The following is a 24727-nucleotide window of genomic DNA, read 5'->3' as shown; positions in this document are numbered from 1 at the left end:
TCTCCTGTGACAACTTCAAGTTGTCCACCACATGATTCCAGATCCGCTGCAACCTATCCACCACAGAATCCACCCCAGGACAGTCAGAAGGCTCCACATGTCCCGAGGAAAAACGAGGGTGGAAACCAGAGTTGCAGAAAAATGGCGAAACCAAGGTGGCAGAACTAGCCCGATTATTAAGGGCAAATTCAGCCAACGGCAAGAAGGTCACCCAATCATCCTGATCAGAAGAGACAAAACACCTCAAATACGCCTCCAGAGTCTGATTAGTTCGTTCCATTTGTCCGTTAGTCTGTGGATGAAAAGCAGACGAAAACGACAAATCTATGCCCATCCTACTACAAAAGGATCGCCAGAACCTGGAAACAAACTGGGATCCTCTGTCCGACACAATATTCTCAGGAATGCCGTGCAAACGAACCACGTTCTGGAAGAACACAGGAACCAGATCAGAAGAGGAAGGCAGTTTGGGCAAAGGAAACAGATGGACCATCTTGGAGAAACGATCACATATCACCCAGATGACAGACATGCCCTGAGACACCGGAAGATCCGAAATGAAATCCATAGAGATGTGTGTCCAAGGTCTCTTCAGGACAGGCAAGGGCAAGAGCAACTCGCTGGCACGAGAACAGCAAGGCTTAGCTCGAGCACAAGTACCACAGGACTGCACAAATGACCGCACATCTCTTGACAAGGAAGGCCACCAAAAGGACCTGGCCACCAGATCTCTGGTGCCAAAAATTCCCGGGTGCCCTGCCAACACTGAGGAATGAACCTCGGAAATGACTCTGCTGGTCCATTTAGCAGGCACAAACAATCTGTCAGGTGGACAAGAGTCAGGCCTACCAGCCTGAAATCTCTGCAACACACGTCGCAGATCTGGAGAAATAGCTGACAGGATAACTCCTTCCTTAAGAATACCCACAGGTTCAGCGACTCCAGGAGCATCAGGCACAAAGCTCCTAGACAGAGCATCGGCCTTCACATTCTTAGAACCCGGTAAATACGAAACCACAAAGTCAAAACGGGAGAAAAACAATGACCAGCGGGCCTGTCTAGGATTCAGGCGTTTAGCAGACTCGAGGTACATCAGATTTTTGTGATCAGTCAAGACCACCACACGATGCTTAGCACCCTCGAGCCAATGACGCCACTCCTCAAATGCCCACTTCATGGCCAACAACTCCCGATTGCCCACATCATAATTTCGCTCTGCCGGCGAAAACTTCCTAGAGAAAAAGGCACAAGGTCTCATAGTAGAGCAACCAGGGCCTCTCTGCGACAAAACGGCCCCTGCCCCAATCTCCGAAGCATCCACTTCAACCTGAAAGGGAAGTGAGACATCAGGCTGGCACAAAACAGGCGCTGAAGTAAACCGGCGCTTCAACTCCTGGAAAGCCTCCACGGCAGCAGGAGCCCAGTTAGCCACATCAGAGCCTTTCTTGGTCATATCCGTCAACGGTTTAACAACGCTAGAAAAATTAGCGATAAAACGACGGTAGAAGTTAGCAAAACCCAAGAACTTCTGAAGACTCTTAACTGACGAGGGTTGAGTCCAATCATGAATAGCTCAAACCTTGACTGGGTCCATCTCCACAGCAGAAGGGGAAAAAATGAACCCTAAAAAGGGAACCCTCTGTACACCAAAGAGACACTTTGAGCCTTTAACAAACAAAGAATTTTCACGCAAAATCTTGAAAACCATCCTGACCTGTTCCACATGCGAGTCCCAATCATCAGAAAAAACCAGAATATCATCCAGATAAACGATCAAAAATTTATCCAGATACTTCCGGAAAATGTCATGCATAAAGGACTGAAAAACTGAAGGTGCATTAGAGAGCCCAAATGGCATCACCAAGTACTCAAAATGACCTTCGGGCGTATTGAATGCGGTTTTCCATTCATCTCCTTGCTTAATGCGCACAAGGTTGTACGCACCACGAAGGTCTATCTTGGTGAACCACTTGGCACCTTTAATCCGGGCAAACAAGTCGGACAACAACGGCAAAGGATACTGAAATTTGACAGTGATCTTATTCAAAAGCCGATAGTCAATACAAGGCCTCAAAGATCCGTCCTTTTTAGCCACAAAAAAGAATCCCGCACCAAGAGGGGAAGAAGAAGGACGGATATGCCCCTTCTCCAGAGACTCCTTGATATATGAACGCATCGCGGTATGTTCAGGTACCGATAGATTAAACAGTCTTCCCTTAGGAAACTTACTGCCTGGAATCAAATCTATTGCACAGTCACATTCCCTATGAGGAGGCAATGCACTTGACCTAGACTCGCTGAAGACATCCTGATAATCAGACAAATACGCCGGAACTTCCGAAGGCGTAGAAGTAGCAATAGACACGGGCAGGGAATCTCCATGAATTCCATGACAGCCCCAACTTGACACTGACATTGCCTTCCAGTCCAAGACTGGATTATGGGTCTGTAACCATGGCAACCCCAAAACAACCAAATCATGCATCTTATGCAGAACAAGAAAACGTATCACCTCCCGATGTTCAGGAGTCATGCACATGGTAACCTGTGTCCAAAACTGCGGCTTATTTTCTGCCAATGGCGTAGCGTCAATACCCCTAAGAGGGATAGGATTTTCTAATGGCTCAAGAACAAAACCGCAACGCTTGGCAAATGACAGATCCATAAGACTCAGGGCAGCACCAGAATCTACAAACGCCACGACAGGATACGATGACAGTGAACAAATCAAAGTTACAGATAGAATGAACTTAGGTTGCAAATTACCAATGGCGACAGGACTAACAACCTTAGTAAGACGCTTAGAGCATGCTGAGATAACATGTGCAGAATCACCACAGTAGTAACACAAGCCATTCTGGCGTCTATGAATTTTCCGCTCATTTCTAGTCAGGATTCTATCACATTGCATTAAATCAGGTGCCTGTTCAGATAACACCATGAGGGAATTTGCGGTTTTGCGCTCCCGCAACCGCCGGTCAATTTGAATCGCCAGGGCCATGGAATCATTCAGACCTGTGGGAATGGGAAAACCCACCATCACATTCTTAATGGCTTCAGAAAGGCCATTTCTAAAATTTGCAGCCAATGCACACTCGTTCCACTGGGTCAGCACGGACCATTTCCGAAATTTTTGGCAATACACCTCAGCCTCGTCCTGGCCCTGAGACATAGCCAGCAAGGCTTTTTCTGCCTGAATCTCAAGATTGGGTTCCTCATAAAGCAAACCGAGCGCCAGAAAAAACGCATCAATATCAGCCAATGCCGGATCTCCTGGCGCCAGCGAGAAAGCCCAATCCTGAGGGTCGCCCCGTAAAAAAGAAATAACAATTTTCACTTGCTGAGCGGAGTCTCCAGAGGAACAGGGTCTCAGGGACAAAAACAATTTACAATTATTCCTGAAATTTCTAAACTTAAATCGGTCTCCGGAAAACAGTTCAGGAATCGGTATCTTAGGTTCTGACATAGGATTTCTGGTAACATAATCTTGTATGCCCTGCACACGAGCAGCAAGCTGGTCCACACTTGTAATCAAGGTCTGGACATTCATGTCTGCAGCAATCACAAGCCACTCAAAGGTAAAGGGGAAAAGAAAAAAAAAAAAAAAAAAAAAAAAATGAGAGAGAGAAAAAAAACCTCAGAACTTTCTTTCTTATAATCCCACTTCTGCAATGCATTTAACATTTAGTACTGGCCTGGCAAACTGTTATGACCCCAATGGCGAGGGTCTCAGAGATATCAGCAAGTCAGCAAAGTACAAAAATCCAGCTCATAGGGCAGTGGGAACTGGGTTGACCATATATCTACTCCTAACGCCAACCCTAGAAGTAGCCGGGGAACATGCCTACGTTGGTCGCTAGATGTCTCGCGCCAGCCGGAGAGCTAACTACCCCTAGAAGAGGAAAACAAAGACCTCTCTTGCCTCCAGAGAAAGGACCCCAAAAGTAGGATACAAGCCCCCCACAAATAATAACGGTGAGGTAAGAGGAAATGACAAACACAGAGATGAACTAGGATTAGCACAGAGAGGCCCACTTACTAATAGCAGAATATAGTAAGATAACTTATATGGTCAACAAAAACCCTATCAAAAATCCACGCTGGAGATTCAAGAACCCCCGAACCGTCTAACGGCCCGGGGGGAGAACACCAGCCGCCCTAGAGCTTCCAGCAAGGTCAGGATACAGATAATATACAAGCTGGACAAAAAAAATGCAAACAATAACGAATTGCAAAAAGCAAAAAAGCAGACTTAGCTTAATCAAGCAGGAACCAGGATCAGTAGACAAGAGCACTACAGATTAGCTCTGATATCAACGTTGCCAGGCATTGAACTGAAGGTCCAGGGAGCTTATATAGCAACACCCCTGACCTAACGACCCAGGTGAGCATAAAAGGAATGACTGACAAACCCAGAGTCAAATCACTAGTAGCCACTAGAGGGAGCCAAAAAGTAAATTCACAACACTTTCCCCAGCTGTCACCACTCACCTAACTACAATTTTTAACATCATTTTCTCTCCTGGTATCTTTCCCTCCTCCTTCAAACACGCCAGCATACACACATTAGTAAAAAAAACATCCCTCAACTCGAACTGAGCTGCTTACTACATACCTGTCTCTAATTTCCCCTTCTTTTCTAAACATCTGGTACGTTTGGTCCACTTCCTTCTAATCCGCTATCTCTCAGATAACTCTCTTCTTGACCCATCACATTCCAGTTTCCACTCTTTACACTTTACAGAAATTACCCTTACTAAAGACTCTAACAATTTAACAACAGCTAAATCTAATGGTTACTACCCCCTGGTGATTCTTCTGGATCTCTCTACAACATTCCACACTGGATCACCAGCTCCTTCTCACTAAGCTCTGCTCTACTGGGCTCAAGGATACTGCTTTCTCTTGGTTCCCCTCTTATCTCTCTGATTTCTCCCTTACCATTTTTGTACCTTTTTCTGGCTGCTCTTCTTCTCCTCTTCCCCTTACTGTTGGGGTTCCTTAGAATCCCATTCTAGGTCCCCTTCTTATATACTGCCCTACTGGACAAACCAGCGGTAGATTCGGTTTTCAGTACCATCTCTATGCTAATGGCACCCAATTATATATCATCGCCTGACTTCGCCCCTACATTACTACAAAATACCAGTGATTGTCTTTCTGCTGTCTCTAACATCATGTCCTCACGATATCTAAAACTGAGTCTATCAAAAACTAAACTCCTTGTATTTCCACCCTCTACTAACCTTCCCAAACCCAATATTGCTATTTTGTGTGTGGTTCTATCATTACTCCTCTGCAGTACTCTCACTGTTTTCAGGCTATATTGCCTCAGAACTTTCCTTCATTTTCCACATTCGATCACTCACTCATGTTACCTACACCTCAAAAACATCTCTAGAATTTGACCTTTCTTTCCTTTGACTCTGCAAAAACGCTTACTGTTGCTCATTCATTCTCGTCTGAACTACTGCAATGCTCTACTAATTGATCTCCCTCTTATCAAATTCTCCCCTTTCCAATCCATCCTGAATGCATCAGCCAGGATCATTTTCCTCTCTAACCGCTGCACTAATGCCTCTACCCTGTGCCAGCCATTGAACTGGTTGATCACCTACTACAGAGTCCAATATAAACTTATCACTCTCACCCACAAAGCTCTTCACAGTTCTGCACCACCCTATATCTCCTCCCTCATCTTTGTCTATCATCTTATGTGTGCTCTTGTTCTGCTAATGATCTAAGACTAACATCCTCAATAATCCAAAGCTCCAACAACTGTTTCCAAGACTTGTTGCAAACTGCGCCACTTCTCTGAAATACACTAACCTGGTCAATTTTATTAATTCCCAATACCCACAGTTTTATACTTGCTCTAAAACTGCACGTCTTTAAACTGGCCTATCACCTTTACTCACTTATGTAACTATCCCAATTTTGCCCTACCAAATTTTTCTTCCTAATCTGATCCCTCACAACATCTGTTCACACACCCTCCATGCACTTAATAGCCCTCTGTGTTTGTACTGTACTGTACATGTACTAGATGGTGATCGGTTCATGCAGTGTTATGTGATTACCCTATTTATTATATTGATGGGAGCAATAATAAGAAAATGGAAGACCACGGATAATCTCCCTCGATCTGGGGCTCCACGCAAGATCTCACCCCGTGGGGTCAAAATGATCATAACAGTGAGCAAATATCCCAGAATCACACGGGGGGCCTAGTTAATGACCTTCATAGAGCTGGGACCACCGTAACAAAGGCTATTATCAGTAACATACTACACCGCCAGAGACTCAAATCCTGCAGTGCCAGATGGGTCTCTCTGTTTAAGCCAGTGCATGTCCGGGCCTGTCTGAAATTAGCTAGAGAGCATTTGGATTATTCAGAAGAGTATTGGGAGAATGTCATATGGTCTGTTGAAACCAAAGTAGAACTGTTTGGTAGAAACAAAACTCGTCATGTTTGGAGGAGACAGAATGCTGAGTTGCATCCAAAGAACACCATACCTACTGCAAAGCATGGGGGTGGTAACATTATGCTTTGGGGCTCTTTCTCTGCAAAGGAACCAGGACAACAGACTGATCTGTGTACATGAAAGAATGAATGGGGCCATGTATAGTGAGATTTTGAGTGCAAACCTCTTTCCATCAGCAAAGGTATTGGAGATGAAATGTGTAGGGGTCTTTCAGCATTATAATGATAACAAGCACACTGCCAGGGCAACGAAGGAGTGGCTTCGTAAGAACCATATGAAGGTCCTGGAGTGGCCTAGCCAGTCTCCAGATCTCAACCCCATAGAAAACCTTTGGAGGGAGTTGAAAGTCCATGTTGCGCAGCGACAGGCCCAAAACATCACTGCTCTAGAGGAGATCTGCATAAAGGAATGGGACAACATACCACCAACAGTGTGTGCCAACCTTGTAAAGACTTACAGAAAACGTTTTACCTCTGTCATTGCCAACAAAGGATATGCAACAAAACATTGAGATGAACTTTTGCTAATGACCAAATACTTATTTTCCACCATAATTTGCAAAAAAATCTTGCCAAATCATGCAAGATGATTTTCTGGATTTGTTTTCTCATTTTGACTCTCATAGTTGTGGTCTACCTATGAAGTCAATTACAGGCCTCTCTCATCTTTTTAAGTTTGAGAACCTGCACGATTGGTCACTGACCAAATACATTTTTCCCCACTGTATATTTACTTCAGGTTTAATGTGTGCCGCCATAAAAAATCATAGTAAAATGACAAACATGATGCAACAATAGGTTCCTTTGAGGTTATCCCAAGAATAAAATCTTCTTCACAGTTAAACATGTTGGTATGGTCTTGGCGTCATTTGCAATATTTTCCCCCTTAGGGAGAAATGAAAATTGTATTGTTGTAAAGGATAGAAAAGTTCCGGCAAAGTTCTGACTGGGATGTTGCTGAAATATTCTCTCCGGGAAGTGGACTTTTACTTGGCTCCTTCAATGCCCGAGTGGCTCTGTCGATCAGATGATGTAAGTAGAGATGAGTGGATTGATCAGCGGAAGATGAAGTTCCAGTTGACTTTCCTGAAATTCGCGGTTTCACGTGAATTGAACATTTTGAAATTTGATTTGCGGTTCTCAACAAAAAAAAATTTCCAGGTAAAATTTCCCACGCTGTGAAGCATCAGAGAAGGGGATTATGTATTTTTGTGTGGTGGGGGACATCTCTATAATGCCCTGCAATTATGACATCTAGTGGATTATCATATCTTGTACAGTGGTGGTCAGTACCTGGGCCATCACAGATCAGCGGATTCCAGTGGGGCTCTTATGGCCAAGGGGGTTACTCTCTCCTGTGGAGTATAATCTCTTAAGATCAGCAGGGTTCTTTCTCTCCTGTAGAGTGTAAAGGCCCCGTCTCACATAGCGATTTACCAGCGATACGACCTGGCCGTGATCGTTGGTAAGTCGTTGTGTGGTCGCTGGGGAGCTGTCACACAGACAGCTCTCTCCAGCGACCAACGATCAGGGGAACGACTTCGGCATCGTTGAAACTGTCTTCAACGATGCCGAAGTCCCCCTGCAGCACCCGGGTAACCATCGGGTTACTAAGCGCAGGGCCGCGCTTAGTAACCCGATGTTTACCCTGGTTACCAGCGTAAATGTACAAAAAAAAAAAAACAGTACATACTCACCATCTGATGTCCGTCAGGTCCCTTGCCGTCTGTTTCCTGCTCTGACAGTGCCGCCGTACAGTGAGAGCAGAGAGCAGCGGTGACGTCACTGCTGTGCTGTGCTCTCACTGTACGGCCGGATCTCAGTCAGAGCAGGAAGCAGACGGCAAGGGACCTGACGGACATCAGATGGTGAGTATGTGCTGTTTTTTTTTTTTTTACATTTACGCTGGTAACCAGGGTAAACATCGGGTTACTAAGCGCGGCCCTGCGCTTAGTAACCCGATGTTTACCCTGGTTACCAGTGAAGACATCGCTAGATCGGTGTCACACACACCGATTCAGCGATGTCAGCGGGACCTCAATGACCAAAAAAAGGTCCAGGCCATTCCGACACGACCAGCGATCTCACAGCAGGGGCCTGATCGCTGGTACGTGTCACACATAGCGAGATCGCTACTGAGGTCGCTGTTGCGTCACAAAACTTGTGACTCAGCAGCGATCTCGCTAGCGATCTCGCTATGTGAGACGGGGCCTTTAGCTCTTATGGTTGGCAAGGGTCCTCTCTCTCTCTCTCTGTAGTACATTGATGGCTCTTATGGTCAGTGGGGTCCTCTCTCTCTCTCCTGGAAAGTGTAAACTCTTATGGTCAGCGGGATTCCCTCTCTTTCCTGTGGAGCGTAAGCTCTTATGGTCTGCAGGGTCCTCTCTCTCTCCTGTAAAGTATAAGCTCTTAGGGTATGTGCACATGTCAGGATTTCTTGCAGAAATTTCCTGAAGAAAACTGGAAATTTTCTGCAAGAAATCCGCATGTTTCTTTTTGCGTTTTTTTCCCGTTTTTTTCGCTTTTTTTTAGCATTTTGCAAGCGTAATTAGCTTGCAGAATGCTAAAGTTTTCCAAGCGATCTGTAGCATCGCTTGGAAAACTGATTGACAGGTTGGTCACACTTGTCAAACATAGTGTTTGACAAGTGTGACCAACTTTTTACTATAAATGCAGCCTAATGCAGCATCAATAGTAAGATAGAATGCTAAAAATAATAAAAAAAAATAAAAAATGGTTATACTCACCTTCTGCAGACAGACGATCTCCTCAGCGGCTTCCGTTCCTATAGATGGTGTGTGTGCAGGACCTTCGATGACATCGCAGTCACGTGACCACAACGTCATCGCGGTCATGTGACCGCGACGTCATCGCAGGTCCTTCACATACACCAGCTATAGGAACGGAAGCGGTAGGGTGCACCGCTGAGAGGTGGGAAGAGTGCGGGGGCCATCGAAGGTGAGTATATGACTATTTTTTATTTTAATTCTTTTTTTTACCAATTATACGGTGCCCAGTCCGTGGAGGAGAGTCTCCTCTCCTCCTCCCTGGGTACCAACCGCACATGATCTGCTTACTTCCCGCATGGTGTGCATAGCCCCATGCGGAAAGTAAGCAGATCAATGCATTCCTAGGTGTGCGGAATCCACGCAATTCTGCAAATTTAATGAACATGTTGCTTTTTTTTCCGCGATGCGATTTTTTCGCGGAAAAAAATGCAACATTTGCACAAGATATGCGCAATACACTGAAAATAATGAGAGGCATATGTAAGCGTTTTTTTCGCATTTTTTTCGTGTTTTTATAGCGAAAAAACACGAAAAATACTGAACGTGTGCACATGGCCTTATGGTCAGCAGGGTCCTATCTCTCTTGTAAAGTATAAGGTCTTTTGATCAGCAGGGTACCCTCTCTCTCTCCTGTAAAGTGTAAGCTCTTATGGTCAGCAGGATCACCTCTCTCCTGTAAAGTATAAGGTCTTTTGATCAGCAGGGTCCGCTCTCTCTCCTGTAGAGTGAAGGCACTTATGGTCAGCAGAGTCCTTTCTCTCTCCTATTGAGTGTAAGCTGTTAATGTCAGCAGAGTTTTTTCTCTCTCCTCTTCCTTATGTGTATTCTCTAAGGAATTACAAGCTTCCAGTATAAAGATTCATACAAATGTATTCGCAATGAATTACATTTTTGATGAAAATTCAGTAAAGTCAGAAAATTTGCATTTCAAAAGATCTGCTCATCTCCAGATGTAAACCCTGCCTGTCCACTTTAGTTTGAGAGGTGATGCAGCCAGAGCATCAGGTAATTCTTAGGATACAGCAGATACTTGCCTCCTTGACTGTGCAGACACTGTCCACAGGCATTGCAACACTCAGGGAGTGAGTAGAGGGCGATATAAAAGTACCAGATGGCTGCATTTAAAGTTGAGCTAGCAAAGCCCATATAGTGTGCCTTCATAACTTCCGCCATCCTGTGCTAGAGGTGAGTGCAGCTCAAGTCATGCTGCAAGTCTGCACAGCAGGAAGGAGATTATGACGGTCACTTTACCGCCCAGCGGACTAATATGAAGCTTGGCAAGGGTGGGCCCTGAAGTTTAAGGAAATTTGCCCAAAATAGCCAAGATGCTCTTGGAGACAGACGTGCTAGAAGCTGTTTTTAAGGCTCATATTACTAGCATAGGCCTAAAGGGACGGAGTTCCCCTACATGAGAGACCTGATGTACCAATTGTATATTTTTGAAGAAATATGTCTTAAGAATGTATAAGTATTACAGTAAAGGTTTTGGGTGCTTCAAAGTTCAATCAGGTCTCCACATGCCACTTTTTCCCATGACATACAAGTAACTTAATATGTTGGCCATGATTTCACCGTGTAGTCCCAGCCAATACTATTTATTTTAGGCAAACAGAAATATTTGTTAAAATGACCAATCATTTACCTTAGTCCAGAAGAAAAAACATATGAAAACATCCTTATTTGGGGATTGATGCCTTTCTGTAAACAAGCGGAACAGATTTCTATGAGTTGCAAATTGTTTTCTTTCTTTCTGTCTACACATGTGGTCAGTTGGCCAGAATGATCATGTTTGCTTTGGCGTAGGTGCAGGGTATAAACATAAACCTTAGAGGAAAACATAGACCGCTGTCCACACAATATGTGCATCCACAACAAATAAAAGAAAAATGTGTTCTATCACATTGTCTCCTTACTTAGGCCACGTGCGCACGTGGCAGATTTGTCATGGATTTTGAGTGCCCAAAATATCTGTATCAAATTATAGTAATATTAATTTAGGTCTGAGGTTAGGAAACCCAATTTACATGCATCAGAAGAGATCTGCACTGATCTGTAAGGTATAGAAAAAAGTGAAAAAGAGAGATGTAAATTTTATTGCATACAATACTTTAATTGTGGCTGTTTTTTGGGGGGCACTTTGTGGCAGACACTGGCAGCCATTGTAGCTGAATTTTCGTTACTTTTCATTTGCATAAATGGTGGTACACAGACCCTGGTATTGTATGATGAGTGTGAACAGCAAAGCTGTAGTCCTTTCTTTGAAGATGTAATTAATGTCAGTCTATATTCTTCTCTAAAACAGTCAGGTCTGGGTCCTGTTCTTCCCCCTTTTTTTTAGGCCTACTGACACATAGCAAGCTAAACGAAAAGCATTAAAGGCCATCCTGATTGTGAACACCTTGTCATGGTGGGATGACTTTTATGCTCTATTGACCAAAATAGTGTCAACTGAGTACCCGATATTAGGGTTGAGCGAAACGGGTCAGCCATTTTCAGAAGTCGCCGACTTTTGGCAAAGTCGGGTTTCATGAAACCCGACCCGACCCCTGTGTGGGGTCGGCCATGAGGTCGGCGATCTTCTGAATCTGGTATCGGAATTCCGATACCGAGTTCCGATATGTTTGCGATATCGGAAATCGGTATCGGAATCCACATTTAAGTGTAAAATAAAGAATTAAAATAAAAAATATTGATATACTCACCTCTCCGGAGGCCCCTGGACATCGCCGCTGGTAACCGGCAGCCTTCTTTGCTTAAAATGAGCGCGTTTAGGGCCTTCCATGACGTCACGGCTTCTGATTGGTCACGTGCCGCTCATGTGACCGCCACGCGACCAATCACAAGCCGTGACGTAATTCTCAGATCCTAAATTCCTCATTTTAGGAATTTAGGATCTGAGAATTACGTCAAGGCTTGTGATTGGTCGCGTGAGCGGTCACATGGGCGGCCGCAACCAATCACAAGCCGTGACGTCATCTAAGGCCCTTCACGCGCTCATTCTTAAGAAGGAAGGCTGCCGGAAAGAAGCAGGGCGCGTCCGAGGGTGAGTATATACCTAATAGGAATATACTCACCCTCGGCTGCTTTCCGGCAGCCTTCCTTCCTAAGAATGAGTTCGTGAAGGGCCTTAGATGACGTCACGGCTTGTGATTGGTCGCGGCCGCCCATGTGACCGCTCACGCGACCAATCACAAGCCGTGATGTCACCGCAGGTCATTCACACGCTCATTCTTAGGAAGGAAGGCTGTCGGTTAGTACCAGGGCTCGTCCGAGGGTGAGTATAGCAATATTCTTTATTTTGATTCTTTATTTTACACTTAAATATGGATCCCAGGGCCTGAAGGAGAGTTTCCTCTCCTTCAGACCCTGGGAACCATAGTATCCCATTGCACTGCATTGGGTTTCGTGTTTCGGCCGACCCCGACCCCGACTTTTTTATAGGATCGGCCGATTTCACTCGACCCAGCTTTTGAGAAAGTCGGGTTTCGTGAAACCCGACCCGATCCTATAAAAATAAAAGTCGCTCAACCCTACCCGATATTATTTATTATTTACTATTACTATTCATTTACTTACTACAGGGTATTTGCTCATGTTGTTAGGTTCTATCTGTTAAATGCCCACAATGTGAACGTGCTCCTATACACTCCACTTATACCAACGTGTTCCAGCTCATTTCTTTTGTTTTGCTTTAGTTTCTTGAACTTAGAACTTATAGGGGTATGGCCCCCTTTTTGGGCTGCCCATTTTGTCATTACAGCTTTCCATTGGCTAGTTCTAAGTGGTCATGTCTGGGTCCTGCACTGACCTCATCTATTTATCTATTGTCAGGTCTGCTGACACATAGCGAGGTGAACTAGAAGAGTTAGGGAAAATCCTGATTGGGTACACCTTGTCGCGGTGGGCTGTTTTTTACACTCTTTTGATCAAAAAAGTGTCAACTGAGTACCTTATGTCATTTACATCTATTATTACTGTTTACTTACTGCAGGGCATTTGCTTATATTGTTTTTATTCTAGGTTCTCCTTTCTCCTCTAAAACAAGGTTCTACAATGGTCATGCTGTATATCAAAAGGAATAATATAACTCCTACAATACAAATTATTAAAATATCACAAGTCACCTTGGATTATCCAGATTTTACCAGTTTCTCAGATGCTTCCATGCTTCAAAGTTTCACGGTCATGGTATATTTAGAAGGACAATGACAAATCACGTGTTTTTGCTCCTAAATTTAGGGACCAAGGATTTTGCTTCGGAACAAAACATTTTGCTATTGTTGTAGTGTGAGAGGGCCCTGCTGGAACAAACATGAATAGTTTCTTTCTAGTAAACCAAGTTTTTATTTCTGAGTTATATTTAGTTACAGTATATTTACTTGCGTTTAAGGAGCTCTCCACATTAAACTATTTATCAGCCGTCCTTGGAAATTCAGCACTAATGAGCACTTAAGCTTTTCAATAGTTTTAAAGAGAATGCTTCTAAAATAGGGAAATACAAACGTCCATGGTTTAATGGGTATTGAAACTTTTGAGTCTATTCTTTCAAAAAGCACAGAAAAATAATTACAAAACCGCCTGCAAGTTAAGAAACAGCTTACAGTGGCATATAAAAGTTTGGGCACCCCTGGTCAAAATTACTGTTATTGTGAACAGTTAAGCAAGTTAAAGATGAAATGGTCTCTAAAAGGCCTAAAATTAAAGATTATGTCACAGTTTTTTTAATGACTGCTCCAAGGAACACTGTAAGTGACAGCTCAGCCACATTATAGAATCTGGGGTGTGGTGCACTGTCAGTTTTGTGAGTGACAGTCCAGTTATCCAATCTTATCCTGTGGCGTGCTGGGTTGTTAACAGTTTGATTGACAGCTCTGCTGCTCAATCTGGTTTGGTCTATGAGTGTTTCCCCAGGTGTCTCCCATCTTTAATCATTTGCAAGGTATTTAGCTGGCAGGCTGCTAGTACTCTGTGTCAGTTGTAGATTTGCTTTAAGTAGGTGTATTTACTTGCTCTGTGTCTGTCTCTGATCTTGCTGATGACCCTGGATTTGGTTGTGACTACTCTTTTGGATTTCCCCTTCTGCTTTTGATGTACCCCCCTGGCATTTGACTCCAGACTGTTAGCTGAACATGCTTTTGTATCACCCCTCAGTACTACAATCCCTCCTGGTATCTGACCTGGGACCTCCTGACAACCCTGTCTCACAGCTTGCCTGTGAGTAGTGATTCAGTGTCACAGATGACACATTTTCTTTTTTTCTTTTCTTTTAAAACTTGCAAAAAGGAAAATGGGCAAATGCAAAAGATTTGGCACCCTTGTAGATTTGTTTACTCAGATAACTTTGACCAAAGTTTCAGAACTTAATTAGCTTGTTAGGGTTAAGGCTTGCTTATTAGCATTGCTAGGAAAGGTCAGGTGATGCAAATTTCCCAGCTTTATAAAAGCCCAACCTCCTCTAACCTTGTGCCAAAAAATAGTAGCCACGGATTCCTCTAAGCAGCTGCCTAGCACACTGAAAATGTATATGGTGGAGGCCCATGAAGCAGGAGAAAGCTATAAGAAAATAGCAGAACATTTTCAAGCTGCCCTTTCCTCAGTTTGAAATGAAATAAGAAATTGCAGTTAACAGACACAGTGAAGGTCAAGATAAGGTCTGGAAGACCATGCAAAATTTCAGTGAGAGCTGCTCGTAGGATTGCTAGAGAGACAAATCAGAATTCCCACTTGACTACGAAAGACCTTCAGAGAGATTTAGCAGACTCCGTAGTTGTGGTACTGTCATGGGTGTCATGAGGCTCCAGACAATCGCATTGCATCTAGCTGCAGAAGGTCTCAGTGGTTTGCTTTGCAGACTCCTTCCTAGTTCTTCTGACTTTACGACCCAGTGGCAACATCCCCGGCTCTAGTTGACATACCTGGACCGGGATGTTTATAACCCCCAGCTTGCTGCTAAGAGTTGAGGTTGATATTTCTATTTCCAGTTCCCTGTTGTGGCTTGGGGCTATTGCAGTTGGCTATCTTCCTCCTTTGTGGACTTCTGTGTTTCTCTCTGGGTCTACTCAGGCTAAGTGTTCCCCCTTGTATGTGTATCCCATCTGTCTTTAGCTGTAGTAGGGACTGACTAGCACTCATCCTGTCCTTTTCGATGCTGGGCTTATCGCCAGGGTCAGGCTGGAATTAGGTATCCAGCTCGGCGATAGGTGCGGAACCTCTATAGGGTTAGGTCTGTCTAGGGGTCTCCACTCTCCCCTTCTCTAGTGTTTGGTTCCCCTTCCCTTTGTCTTTAACCCCTTTCTGTCATTAGACGTACTATTCCGTCCATGTGGGGTGGGCCCTACTTCCCAAGGACGGAATAGTACGTCATACGCGATCGGCCGCGCTCATGGGGGGAGCGCGGCCGATCGCGGCCGGGTGTCAGCTGCATATCGCAGCTGACATCCGGCACTATGTGCCAGGAGCGGTCACGGACCGCCCCCGGCACATTAACCCCCGGCACACCGCGATCAAACATGATCGCGATGTGCCGGCGGTGCAGGGAAGCATCGCGCAGGGAGGGGGCTCCCTGCGGGCTTCCCTGAGCCCCCCGCAGCAACGCGATGTGATCGCGTTGCTGCGAGGGTCTTACCTCCCTCCCTGCCTGCTCCAGACCCGGATCCAAGATGGCCGCGGATCCGGGTCCTGCAGGGAGGGAGGTGGCTTCACAGAAGCCTGCTCAGAGCAGGCACTGTGAAGCAGCCTGCACTTCTCTCAGATCGGTGATCTGTCAGAGTGCTATGCAAACTGACAGATCACCGATCTGTATTGTCCCCCCCTGGGGCAAAGTAAAAAAGTAAAAAAAAAAATTTCCAAATGTGTAAAAAAAAATAAATAAAAATATTCCAAAATAATGAAAAAAAAAAAAAAAATATTATTCCCATAAATACATTTCTTTATCTAAATAAAATAAAAAAACAATAAAAGTACACATATTTAGTATCGCCGCGTCCGTAACGACCCGACCTATAAAACTGGCCCACTAGTTAACCCCTTCAGTAAACACCGTAAGAAAAAAAAAAAAAAACGAGGCAAAAAACAACGCTTTATTATCATACCGCCGAACAAAAAGTGGAATAACACGCGATCAAAAAGACTGATATAAATAACCATGGTACCGCTGAAAACATCATCTTGTCCCGCAAAAAACGAGCCGCCATACAGCATCATCAGCAAAAAAATAAAAAAGTTATAGTCCTGAGAATAAAGCGATACCAAAATAATTATTTTTTCTATAAAATAGTTTTTATCGTATAAAAGCGCCAAAACATAAAAAAATGATATAAATGAGATATCGCTGTAATCGTACTGACCCAACGAATAAAACTGCTTTATCAATTTTACCAAACGCGGAACGGTATAAACGCCTCCCCAAAAAGAAATTCATGAATAGCTGGTTTTTGATCACTCTGCCTCACAAAAATCGGAATAAAAAGCGATCAAAAAATGTCACGTGTCCGAAAATGTTACCAATAAAAACGTCAACGCATCCCGCAAAAAACAAGATCTCACATGACTCTGTGGACTCAAATATGGAAAAATTACAGCTCTCAAAATGTGGTAACGCAAAAAATATTTTTTGCAATGAAAAGCGTCTTTCAGTGTGTGACGGCTGCCAATCATAAAAATCCGCTAAAAAACCCGCTATAAAAGTAAATCAAACCCCCCTTCATCACCCCCTTAGTTAGGGAAAAATTAAAAAATTAAAAAATGTATTTATTTCCATTTTCCCATTAGGGTTAGGGTTAGGGCTAGAGTTAGGACTAGAGTTAGGGCTAGGGTTATTGCTAGGGTTAGGGCTAGGGTTGGGGCTAGGGTTGGGGCTACAGTTAGGGTTGGGGCTAAAGATAGGGTTAGGGTTTGGATTACATTTACGGTTGGGAATAGGGTTGGGTGTGTCTGGGTTAGAGGAGTGGTTAGGGTTACTGTTGGGATTAGGGTAAGGGGTGTGTTTGGATTAGGGTTTCAGTTATAATTGGGGGGTTTCCACTGTTCGGGCACATCAGGGGCTTTCCAAACGGGATATGGCATCCGATCTGAATTCCAGCCAATTCTGCGTTGAAAAAGGAAAACAGTGCTCCTTCCCTTCCGAGCTCTCCCGTGTGCCCAAACAGGGGTTTACCCCAACATATGGGGTATCAGCGTACTCAGGACAAATTGGACATCATCTTTTGGGGTCCAATTTCTCCTGCTACCCTTGGGAAAATACAAAACTGGGGGCCAAAAAAAAAGTTTTGTGGGAAAAAAAAGATTTTTTATTTTCACGGCTCTGCGTTGTAAACTGTAGTGAAACACTTGGGGGTTCAAAGTTCTCACAACACATCTAGATAAGTTCCTTGGGGTGTCTAGTTTCCAATATGGGGTCACTTGTGGGGGGTTTGTACTGTTTGGGTACATCAGGGGCTCTGCAAATGCAACGTGACGCCTGCAGACCAATCCATTTAAGTCTGCATTCCAAATGGCGCTCCTTCCCTTCCGAGCTCTGTCATGCGCCCAAACAGTGGTTCCCCCCCACATATCGGGTATCAGCATACTCAGGACAAATTGGACAACAACTTTTGGGGTCCAATTTCTCCTGTTACCCTTGTGAAAATACAAAACTGGGGGCTAAATATCATTTTTGTGAAAAAAAAAAAAAGAATTTATTTTCACGGCTCTGCGTTATAAACTGTAGTGAAACACTTGGGGGTTCAAAGTTCTCACAACACATCTAGATAAGTTCCTTGGGGGGTCTAGTTTCCAATATGGGGTCACTTGTGGGGGGTTTGTACTGTTTGGGTACATCAGGGGCTTTGCAAATGCAACGTGACGCCTGCAGACCAATCCATTTAAGTCTGCATTCCAAATGGCGCTCCTTCCCTTCCGAGCTCTGTCATGCGCCCAAACAGTGGTTCCCCCCCACATATCGGGTATCAGCATACTCAGGACAAATTGGACAACAAATTTTGGGGTCCAATTTATCCTGTTACCCTTGTGAAAATACAAAACTGGGGGCTAAAAAATCATTTTTGTGAAAAAAAAAAAGAATTTATTTTCACAGCTCTGCGTTATAAACTGTAGTGAAACACTTGGGGGTTCAAAGCTCTCAAAACACATCTAGATAAGTTCCTTAGGGGGTCTACTTTCCAAAATGGTGTCACTTGTGGGGGTTTTTAATGTTTAGGCACATCAGGGGCTCTGCAAACGCAACATGGCATCCCATCTTAATTCCAGTCAATTTTGCATTGAAAAGTAAAATAGCGCTCCTTCCCTTCCGAGCTCTGCTATGCGCCCAAACAGTGGTTTACCCCCACATATGGGGTATCGTCGTACTCAGGACAAATTGCACAACAACTTTTGTGCTCTAATTTCTTCTCTTACCCTTGGGGAAATAAAAAAATGGGGGCGAAAAGATCATTTTTGTGAAAAAATATGATTTTTTATTTTTACGGCTCTGCATTATAAACTTCTGTGAAGCACTTGTTGGGTCAAAGTGCTCACCACACATCTAGATAAGTTCCTTAGGGGGTCTACTTTCCAAAATGGTGTCACTTGTGGGGGGTTTCAATGTTTAGGCACATCAGGGGCTCTCCAAATGCAACATGGCGTCCCATCTCAATTCCAGTCAATTTTGCATTGAAAAGTCAAATGGCGCTCCTTCCCTTCCGAGCTCTGCCCTGCGCCCAAACAATGGTTTACACCCACATATGGGGTATCAGCATACTCAGGACAAATTGCACAACAATTTTTGGGGTCCAATTTCTTCTCTTACCCTTGGGAAAATAAAAAATTGGGGGCGAAAAGATCATTTTTGTGAAAAAATATGATTTTTTATTTTTACCGCTCTGCATTATAAACTTCTGTGAAGCACTTGTTGGGTCAAAGTGCTCACCACACATCTAGATAAGTTCCTTAGGGGGTCTACTTTCCAAAATGGTGTCACTTGTGGGAGGTTTCAATGTTTAGGCACATCAGGGGCTCTCCAAATGCAACATGGCGTCCCATCTCAATTCCAGTCAATTTTGCATTGAAAAGTCAAATGGCGCTCCTTTCCTTCCGAGCTCTGCCATGCGCCCAAACAGTGGATTACCCCCACATATGGGGTATCAGCATACTCAGGACAAATTGTACAACAAATTTTGAGGTCTGTTTTCTCCTGTTACCCTTGGTAAAATAAAACGAATTGGATCTGAAATAAATTTTGTGGGAAAAAAAGTTAAATGTTCATTTTTATTTAAACATTCCAAAAATTCCTGTGAAACACCTGAAGGGTTAATAAACTTCTTGAAAGTGGTTTGGAGTACCTTGAGGGGTGCAGTTTTTAGAATGGTGTCACACTTGGGTATTTTCTATCATATAGACCCCTCAAAATGACTTCAAATGAGATGTGGTCCCTAAAAAAAATGGTGTTGTAAAAATGAGAAATTGCTGGTCAACTTTTAACCCTTATAACTCCGTCACAAAAAAAAATTTTGGTTCCAAAATTGTGCTGATGTAAAGTAGACATGTGGGAAATGTTACTTATTAAGTATTTTGCGTGACATATGTCTGTGATTTAAGGGCATAAAAATTAAAAGTTGGAAAATTGCGAAATTTTCAAAATTTTCGCCAAATATTCGTTTTTTTCACAAATAAACGCAACTTATATCGAAGAAATTTTACCACTATCATGAAGTACAATATGTCACAAGAAAACAATGTCAGAATCGCCAAGATCCGTTGAAGCGTTCCAGAGTTATAACCTCATAAAGGGACAGTGGTCAGAATTGTAAAAATTGGCCCGGTCATTAACGTGCAAACCACCCTTGGGGGTGAAGGGGTTAAAAATCATTATATTTACAAAAAGTTTATTCTGACTCAATTTTACAGTCCACAGCTGAATTCACAATTCCGAGGGCTTCAAAGAAGAAATCTTTCATCATTCTTTCATTCATTTTTTTAATTTAACTTTTATTTTAGCAACAGAAAAGAAAGTTAAATAGAAAATAGGTGTTAAAAATATGGCTGTATTATATAAATCCAATAGAGTCAATATGTTTTGCATTTGGAGAGAACATTTTGTCATATACTGTCTTTAAAAGTCATATTTACAGAAAATGTATTCTGACTCAAGTTTACAGTCCACAGCTGAATTCACAATTCTGAAGGCTTCACAGCAGAAGTCTTTCATCATGCTTTAAATTTAAAGACTAAAGGCCCCGTCTCACATAGCGAGATCGCTAGCGAGATCGCTGCTGAGTCACAAGTTTTGTGACGCAACAGCGACCTCAGTAGCGATCTCGCTATGTGTGACACGTACCAGCGATCAGGCCCCTGCTGTGAGATCGCTGGTCGTGTCGGAATGGCCTGGACCTTTTTTTGGTCGTTGAGGTCCCGCTGACATCGCTGAATCGGTGTGTGTGACACCGATCCAGCGATGTCTTCACTGGTAACCAGGGTAAACATCGGGTTACTAAGTGCAGGGCCGCGCTTAGTAACCCGATGTTTACCCTGGTTACCAGCGTAAATGTAAAAAACAAACAAACAGTACATACTCACCATCTGATGTACTTCAGGTCCCTTGCCGTCTGCTTCCTGCTCTGACTGTCTGCCGGCCGTACAGTGAGAGCACAGCACAGCAGTGACGTCACCGCTGCGCTCTGCTCTCACTGTACGGCGACACTGTTAGAGCAGGAAGCAGACGGCAAGGGACCTGACGGACATCAGATGGTGAGTATGTACTGTTTGTTTTTTTTGGTAACCAGGGTAAACATCGGGTTACTAAGCGCGGCCCTGCGCTTAGTAACCCGATGTTTACCCTGGTTACCCGGGTGCTGCAGGGGGACTTCGGCATCGTTGAAGACAGTTTCAATGATGCCGAAGTCGTTCCCCTGATCGTTGGTCGCTGGAGAGAGCTGTCTGTGTGACAGCTCTCCAGCGACCACACAACGACTTACCAACAATCACGGCCAGGTCGTATCGCTGGTCGTGATCGTTGGTAAATCGCTATGTGAGACGGGGCCTTAAATTAGTCGGTATATTTGTATCTGCATTATGGCTAACCCAAACTTCAAGTCACGGAACAAGTAAGTTCCCGCCTTCTCAAATAACATTAAGAACCAATTTGCCAACTCTTTAGAAATAGCTGATAGGGCTAAAGCAAAGATTAGTGTTTCTGGGAAACGAACCTTTAGTGTGTTATTGGGGTTGTAATGATGGATGAAGCATCCAAGATCCCAGGTGACTCCAAAGCACAATCCAACACATGTCATGTATGAGTAAATCTTGCCATGATTAAGAACTATATCATTCGAAATGCATAGGTTTCAACTTTTCGTGAATATGTCACTGTAGTCTGCAATTTGTTTTTGTCCTATTTTAAACCAAAAAATAAGAAATCCTGGATACTTCCTGTCTCTTTCTAGATTCCCCTGGATCTTTGCGGCTGCAACAAGTTGGAAGGAGAGTAAGCTGGGACAAAAGAACCGGTGCATGGTGACACGACTGGAAACTAAAACCAAAACATACTGCAGAAGTGATCAGGAACAGACCTTAATTGGAACCAGATGCATGGACACCATTATGGACCAGCAGCATAGACTCCACAGACACAACCAGGGTCTGGATTGAAGGCCCCGTCTCACATAGCGAGATCGCTAGCGAGATCGCTGCTGAGTCACAAGTTTTGTGACGCAACAGCGACCTCCATAGCGATCTCGCTATGTGTGACACGTACCAGCGATCAGGCCCCTGCTGCGAGATCGCTGGTCGTGTCGGAATGGCCTGGACCTTTTTTTGGTCGTTGAGGCCCCGCTGACATCGCTGAATCGGTGTGTGTGACACCGATCCAGCGATGTCTTCACTGGTAACCAGGGTAAACATCGGGTTACTAAGCGCAGGGCCGCGCTTAGTAACCCGATGTTTACCCTGGTTACCAAAAAAAACAAACAGTACATACTCGCCTTTCGGTGTCCAGGTCCCTTGCCGTCTGCTTCCTACTCTGACTGAGCCGCCGTAAAGTGAGAAGTGAGAGCACAGCGGTGACGTCACTGCTGCTCTCACTTCTCACTGTACGGCCGGATCTCAGTCAGAGCAGGAAGCAGACGGCGAGGGACCTGGACACCGAAAGGCGAGTATGTAGTGTTTGTTTTTTTTGGTAACCAGGGTAAACATCGGGTTACTAAGCGCGGCCCTGCGCTTAGTAACCCGATGTTTACCCTGGTTACCCGGGTGCTGCAGGGGGACTTCGGCATCGTTGAAGACAGTTTCAACGATGCCGAAGTCGTTCCCCTGATCGTTGGTCGCTGGAGAGAGCTGTCTGTGTGACAGCTCCCCAGCGACCACACAGCGACTTACCAACGATCACGGCCAGGTCGTATCGCTGGTCGTGATCGTTGGTAAATCGCTTAGTGAGACGGGGCCTTTAGGGTTGAGCACTAGAACATTGTCTAGAATGTAGCCAAGTGTTGTCACCACTAAAGGAGCAGTTTGAGAAACAGGAATAGTCAGGAGTACAAGCACCAAAAACAATAATGTGGAACAGACTTGGAACAAGGTGGCTTGACGCAGAGCCCACAGGGATAGATGGCCATATGGGGCCCAGTTATTTTGTGGACAGTGCATGTACACTAAGGCTAGCCATATAGATTAGATGTCTGGTGGCAGAATGATAGGTCGACAGATAGGTCGTCCGACAGCCATCTCAGCCAACTCGAGCTTGGCTAAGTGGCTAAACACTTTTGTGTTCCCTTTGAGAGAGGCACTAGCTGACACATCGGTCGAGGGCTTATCTTGGGAGAACAGTGTGATCGACAGTCCAAAATCAGACATGCACAATTGACATCTTTCTTGAACATCAGTTGTCCGCTGCCTCCATACATATTAGACTGTTGTCCAAAATTTTCAATATCAACGGGTTCAGCCAACATTTGTCTAATGTGTAGAGGGTCCATAAGGCCCATAATGAAAGATATAGTGGGGTTAGAGATCAAATGTGGATTAGCTGTATAGAAACAATGCTTATAACCAGGAGACATTAACCCTTGCTTACTTGCGGCAGAGTGTATTTGAACGATGGAGACAGAACACATGAGTAGACTTTAGTAGGCCACCATGATTAAATGCATCCTGAAATCGGAGGAGAGATTAAGTAATGGGACTGGCAGCATAGTGCAGTGACAAATCTCCTTTGAACTACCCATTTATCAATCACAGAGGAAGAAAAGCAGCAATATCAAAATCCAATGTCTAAACATGATCCATATTTGATATTATTACATCGATCACTGTCAGTTTGCAGAAACCAACATTTATTTTGCCCACAATTTCTGTATTCAGTTTTCATTTTCTTTGAGCTTTGCAGCCTACGTGACATGTAAGTGTAAGCACCTGACAGACAAGTCTATTATTTGCATCTCTGTTTAATAAACTGTTGTCAGTGTTTCATCTTATTAACTAAAAATATTTCCCTGCTTGGCAACTTTACAAGAAAAACAATGAAAATTTGGTAAATGACTGTCTATTATATTTCCCTTAACCCTTTTTATTTGATTTTGGGACAATTGAATTCTATGTTTAGTAGAGATTAGCACTAAATCCATATTCCTGGCATCAACGATGAATAGATTGTGTGATTATACTGGCATAAAAGGTAAAAGGCAAAAAAAATCTAAATTAAATGTCTCCAATGGGGATTATTGTCATAATCCAACCCTAAATAGTAGGTCATCTCTAAGCTAGCTAAGGTTTGCACGCTTTTTCTAACCTGAAGTTTATTCATTGCATCTCATACAATAGTACATGCAGTTTTAATGGAACTGAATGACTGGTGGCATATGTTAGCATTTATTACTGACATTTACAAGACACTTGCATAACTTTTATAAAACAGTATTCATGTGGTTTTCCTCCATGTTCTCTTGTTTCCCAGCACACTCCAAAAGCATAAATGGGTAATTAACTTTATGAGAGTGTGTCCTTAATTGCTTGCATGCTGAAAATTAATATTGCTGGGAACAGGTACCATTATCAGTGTGTTGCTCATATATTGTTTTGACCTTGTGTGGATAATAAAAAAATATTACCGAAAATTAAATTTGCAGAGATTTTAAAGGGAGAATGTTAGTAGGATCATCCCTGCTAAGCAGTCTACATGGGCATGCAGGTCATAGGAAGCTGAATAAAATACCTTAACCCCTTTACGACCAATGACAGAGACAGCATGTCATGAGCAGGTGTCAGTTCTTGCACCATGGCATGCTATGCCGTCATGACTTTGAACTGTCACTGTGTGTAAAAGCAGTGACAGTTCTGTGCCGACAAGTGAGTGACCTAGAAAGAGGTGTGGGGACACATGACATCTGTCACCCGCACTCAGGGCGCTGTGATCACTGACTGATCACAGCATGATCACACAGGAGGTGCTGAAATATCAGCACCTGCTGCCTGATCACAGCAGGAGCTC

The 24727-nt window shown here is 43.8% G+C and overlaps 1 long non-coding RNA gene across 2 annotated transcripts in view; it reads left to right on the top strand.

Moving 5' to 3' along the window:
- Positions 1 to 21891, top strand: part of LOC143788265 (uncharacterized) — a 28245-nt gene extending 6354 nt beyond the window's left edge. For both annotated transcript variants that reach the window (XR_013218587.1, XR_013218586.1), the window contains 2 exons: positions 7375 to 7516; positions 21690 to 21891. This is a non-coding gene — a long non-coding RNA (uncharacterized LOC143788265). The remainder of the gene's footprint in view (positions 1 to 7374; positions 7517 to 21689) is intronic.
- The last annotated feature ends 2836 nt before the right edge of the window (positions 21892 to 24727 follow it).

Source organism: Ranitomeya variabilis, chromosome 8 (assembly GCF_051348905.1).
Source record: "Ranitomeya variabilis isolate aRanVar5 chromosome 8, aRanVar5.hap1, whole genome shotgun sequence".
Lineage (NCBI taxonomy): Eukaryota > Metazoa > Chordata > Amphibia > Anura > Dendrobatidae > Ranitomeya > Ranitomeya variabilis.
This window is presented reverse-complemented; position numbering and strand designations above follow the sequence as displayed.